The sequence below is a fragment of the Arvicola amphibius genome, chromosome 6, assembly GCF_903992535.2.
Source record: "Arvicola amphibius chromosome 6, mArvAmp1.2, whole genome shotgun sequence".
NCBI lineage: Eukaryota > Metazoa > Chordata > Mammalia > Rodentia > Cricetidae > Arvicola > Arvicola amphibius.
In genome coordinates, this window is record NC_052052.2 from 8,126,472 (window position 1) to 8,131,870 (window position 5,399).

General features: G+C 52.1%; 1 long non-coding RNA gene across 1 annotated transcript; it reads left to right on the forward strand.

Moving 5' to 3' along the window:
* The first annotated feature begins 2,757 nt into the window (after nucleotides 1-2,757).
* On the forward strand, nucleotides 2,758-5,142 carry LOC119818043. Its single transcript, XR_005285983.1, has 4 exons — nucleotides 2,758-2,826; nucleotides 3,435-3,521; nucleotides 4,639-4,691; nucleotides 5,002-5,142. It is a non-coding gene; the product is annotated as an uncharacterized LOC119818043 (long non-coding RNA).
* Nucleotides 5,143-5,399: the final 257 nt, after the last annotated feature.

The following is a 5,399-nucleotide window of genomic DNA, read 5'->3' on the forward strand; positions in this document are numbered from 1 at the left end:
GCCACAGCTCGTGCTCATAAATTAGGCTCCGGCTAATTGTGGCTTTATAGGCTGGTGGAAGACACGTGTTTAAAATGTCGGTAAACACACAGCGGCCCCGCTGAGTGAGTGCCTGGTTCTATAAAAACTATTTGTGGGCCGTTCAGAGCTGGCTCTCCAGGATGGCAGCTCATCTGTCATGCCTTCTCCGCCCAAGCTAAGTGGCATGAAGAAAGCTGCTCTGACTGCCAGCCTTGCCTCTGCGTCCCCAACTGGAGCCTGCCTCACATTGTCCCCAGCACAGCCATCTGCATAGGGCACAGGGGCCAGTGGCAGTTGGGACTGCCTCCTCCAGGACCTTCTCAAAAAAGCAGAGGACTCTGCCCTGCCAATGACACCTGCAGTGGAGGAGATCCGCAATTGGCCTTGATTGTTCCCTCCCAAGTCTGTGTCCCATGCCCATCTACATGGGGCACAGAGCCACAGGGCACTCACAGAAGTCCAGTCCATGTTGACCGTGACAATGGGAGCTGGCCAAAAGGGTGAGAATGGGTTCTATCCCACTACCTGCTGGGCAAGAATCAGATTGGACACTCCGGGGTTCAAGTCATAAAGCAACACTCACAGAGGGCCAACTATTGCCGTGAGTCCAAAAATATTGCACAGAACATTCCAAAAATCATTTCTAGCCGCTCTAATTGCAGCGTAGTGTCATGTGTGTTCTGTTGTGAAGGGTGTTAGACTCTTACCATGTCTGATTTCTGAATTAAACCTTACCACTAGTACGCCTGCACGTAGGGGGCTCAGTGTGCCCTGCAGCCTCCACCCTTCATGTCAGGCACCGGGCTTGATGTAATCCTGTGCAGCAGGTACTGCCTGTTCTGTAGATGGAGAAACTGAGGCATGACACAGTCATGAAGTATGCCCAGTGCCAGCTGCAGAGTGTGGGAAATGGTACTCAAATCCAAGCACCAAAGCCCACTGTCCTCCCCGTCAGGGTGACAGCCTGTGAGCCAGCCTGAGTTCTCTGGAGTACGTCGGTCCACGGTGCTGTGGGAGCATCATTGCACACATTGGTTTATGCTCATCCATAGCAAGGAGCTGGACAGTGGTGGTCAGATGCAGGGACAAATTAGGGGTAAGAGAGAGCTGCAGGCATGAGCAGGACTGTGTTCAGGGTGCTCGCCACAGGCAGGCGATCTCACGCCATCTAGCAGTAGCCCCAAGAGAGGTCTCTCTGTTCTCTGTTGCTCACACCAAGCAGGTGGGAAACCTGAGGTTTCAGAAGGTGTTGGTAAGCTTTTTCTACAAAGAGCTAGAAGTCTAAGTTTAGGCTTGGAGGTGAGGAGATACATGCCACCACCGTTGTAAGGGGGGAGGGAAAGAGGGGAGAGAGAGGATGTGTATGTCTTTCGTCTGTGTCTGTGTATGTGTGTGCAGGTGCCCTTGGAGGCCAACAGAGGGCGCCTCAGTTCCCCTTGAATGGAATCACAGGAGGTTATAAGCTGCCAAACATGGGTGCCGGGAACCAAACTCAGGTCTTCTAGAAGAGAAGCAAGTGCTCTTAACTGCTGAGCCATCTCTCCAGTCCCTAGAAGACTTTTTGTAAAACATGTATTAATGTTTTGCCTGTGTGAAAGTCTGTGTACCACGTGCGTTTCTGGTGCCCAAGAAGTCCAGTCTCCTAGAACTAGAGTTATATATTGTTCTGAGCCACCGTGTGAGTGCTGGGAACTGAGCCCATGTCCTCTGCAAGAACAGTCAGTGCTCTTAATCACTGAGTCACCTCTCCAGGCCTAAAAACTTTTCTTAAAATTAAATTACAGTCGGACAGTGGTGGCATATTTCTTTAGTCTCAGCACTTGGGAGGCAGAGGTAGGTAGATCTCTATGAGGCCAGCCTGGTCTACATAGAGAGTGCCAAGACAAGCTCCAAAGTTACACAGAGAAAGTCTGTCTCAAAAAAGAATTAAATTACATTAAGTGTATGCCTGTGCATGTGTGTTTGTGCATGTGTGTGCACATGTGTGTATGTGTGCGCATGTGTGTATGTGTACGTGTGTGTGTGTGTGTGTGTGTGTGTGAAGGTATGTGGGTACCACAGCTGGAAGTCAGAGGACAACCTGCAGGTCAGTTCTCTCTGACCTGTGGGTACAGGAATTGAACTTGGGTCTTCAGACCTCATAACAAGTGCCTTTACCCACTGAACCATGGCACCAGCCCAGGAAAGCTATTTTTAGAAAAGGAACTTTGATATTCTACTGAAGTGCAATCCTCAAATGAGTTAAGTCTCCAGCAGCGCAGCCACATGCACCAGAGAGAAGCTGCTAAAATAAACAGTAGCTAATTTGCACAGGGTTGAGCCCTGACCCACTTTAGGGTCTAAACGGCCTCTTTATGAGAGTCTATTTATCACTGACCCAGTTCGCTTCCCTTTTCACCAAAGCTTGGACTCTTCAGCCCCAAGCAAGAACTAAGTTTGTTATTTAAATGATTCGGTTTGTATATCTGAGCCTTTGAGCAGCACAGTATTTACAATCACAGTCCATTGTTGAGCGCACGGTGCTTCCAGGCTCTCAGGTGTGCACGCCTAGTGCTGAGGGTCATTGCTTACCCTGCGCTCCTGGGTTTGCACGCGAATGACGACAGCTGTCTATCAAACGGGAGCGGAGCAGCTCAAGGAAGGGGTGTGGGTTTGCTCAGAGGACCTTGAGCCTGGTGTAAACAGCTGTCAACACAAAATCCAGACTCACCATTCACAGCCTGAGACACTCAGAGAGGTGAGCACAGGCCCAGTCACGGGAGGACGGTGACATCTGGCTGGGGAAATGCAAGGGGCAGAGATGAGGTGAGAAACAGGGGCAAGAGGAGTGAAGGAGAATGTTCTAGTCTGGGGTTCAGTGGTAGCATGAGCTGAAGGAGGCGGGAGGTCCTGGCTAATCCACACACCATGACACAGCAGCTTTCTTTCTTTCTTTTTTTTTTTTTTTTTGGTTTTTCGAGACAGGGTTTCTCTGCAGCTTTAGAGCCTGTCCTGGAGCTAGCTCTTGTAGACCAGGCTGGTCTCGAACTCACAGAGATCCGCTCACCTCTGCCTCCCGAGTGCTGGGACTAAAGGCGTGCGCCACCACCGCCCGGCTGATACAGCAGCTTTCTGTTGGAGTGACTCACTGGGAGCAGGAACAATACCTCATGTCCAGTGGAAGGATCTAGACTGCTTTCTTCTTGCTCAGGGCATATCAGGCAGAACCAGCCAGGAAGGAAAGAACATTGCCAGTACTTAGTCATGGGTGCAGGGGACCTGGAACATTCTGTGTCTGGAGAAACGAGCCCTTGGCTTGCTTGTAGCTGGCTGCCAGCTGCTGCAAACAGAACCAGACTCACGGGGGCCAAGTGTGAGCAGGAGCCTGAGGCTTCACTCCAGCTGGCCTGGGCTCTAACCTCACCTCTTCTTAGCTGCGCAGCCTCAGAAGCCAGAGACGTCCCCACAGGCTTCCTCTGCTCCAGCCATGTTCCTGTCATCTCTGTGCTGTGTGACTCTAGGTGAGTCATTGTAACTCTCTGAGTCACTGTGTTTCCCATCCATCAACTGCCCCTGCTGAGGCAAACCCGCTCCAGAGGGGCTCTTCCACCCCTTCAAAAAATCTCCACAGGCCCCAATGAGAACGCACATTCCAAAGGTGACTCCACCTGGCATGCAGGAGGCTCCATGGTAGCCTTCTGCCCAAAGATGGTGGACTGAATAGAAAGGAAGTTGTGCAGAGCACACATGCTCACTGCAGAGACCGCAGCGTGTGTGCTCACTGCAGAGACTGCAGCACGCGTGCACACTGCAGAGATTGCAGCCCTGGACTGTAGCACGGGGCTCCAGGGCTCAGAGGGAGGTGCTGGGGTCTTCAGGTCAGGTAGGGCTGGGGGATAATAGAGGTAACCGGCAGACAGGGGCCCTGACTATGAAATCCCTCTCCACGAGAGCATGCACAGCAGCCTAGGAGGCTGGGCTGCTCCCCCATCCCAAGAGAAGGTGGGTTTGCAAGAAACCAGAGGAGACCCTGGAGACTTATGGGACCACTGACCTTCTGAAGACCCGATAGTCCTGAGAACATGGAGTTGGGCCCTGTGCGGAGGGCCCCAGGGTGGTCACTCTCAGCTCATGTGGATGACAAAGCTGAACTCCTGACCCAGACCAGCTTGTCAGTTCTTTCTAGCCTCCTGGCAACAAATATCTGTGGATCTGGGTGTCTTATCTTACACACCGACCTGGAAGATATGATGCTGGGCTTCAGCAGCCTTGTTGCCACCATGAGGAGAGACTGTCTAAAAGTGACAGAGAGGAAGCTAACCCTTAACATGGAGCTAAGCACTGGAAGCAAGTGGGGGTGGGGTGAGGGGAGGCTCAGTATGGGGGGGTCCTATGGGGAGGGGGAGGCTCAGTGGCTAAGCACATGTATACTTGTGACAGGCCTGGGTCTCCGAACTCATGGGGACCAGTCAGATACTTACTCCAGTTATTATTAGCTGCCTGGACCCTAGTGTGGGGAAGGATGCTGAACTGGGTACCAGAGGCCAGGGAACCTCCCATAACTTCCTGGACCCAATGCATGTGTGGGAAGAAGAAAATGGAGGTTGTATGTCACCTGTTGGATGCCTTCTGTTCCAGCGGCATCAGACAGAAGTAACAGACCTGCAGCCATGGCAGAGATGAGGCAAGAGGTGAGGAAGCCAAAGTGGGATCCCTCCAGGTTGCAAGGTAGCAGCTTGACTATAATCTCCAGAGCAACACTTGGAGAGCTCAAAGCCCCCAAGCAGTGAGCCCCACGAAAGGTACTGTCTGCACAATGTACCATCTGGCTGTGTGCAGAGTTCCTCCACCGAGACTTGCGTTGCTGGAAGTCCAGGGTGGGACCCTCTCCACTCACACTCAGCTGCCATGAGGCCTCCCCTCAGACACTTCAGGAGCCAAGAGGCTGGATATGGAAAGAGGGAAGGGTTATCCCATGGAACTCTCTGCCTGCTCCTCCAGAGACCCTAACGGACCTCCAGACCCAAGGCCCCAGCAGGAAAGTACTTACTGCCCAGGAGCAAATGGATCCCAGGAGTCCTGTATGCAAGATGACGGGCTACCCTGGGCTCACACAGAGAAGAAGGGAATTGGCAAGCTTGGAAAGATCAGGTAACTAGGGAGCCAGCAGGTGAGTCCAAGGATCAGAGTTACCTGAGCCACTCAGCTCAAAGGGTTTCTGAGACCTGACTAGCCAGGCATGACTCCCAATTAAAAATATATCGATCATTAGTGTGCATGGGGAGCTGGGGGTGGGGGTGGGGAAGGAGTTATGGTGATCAAATCTATTCTCTATTCCCAGCACTTTGTTGAGTTTCCTTGATGAACTTGCAAAATGACCCTAGCTCATATGGAAGGAA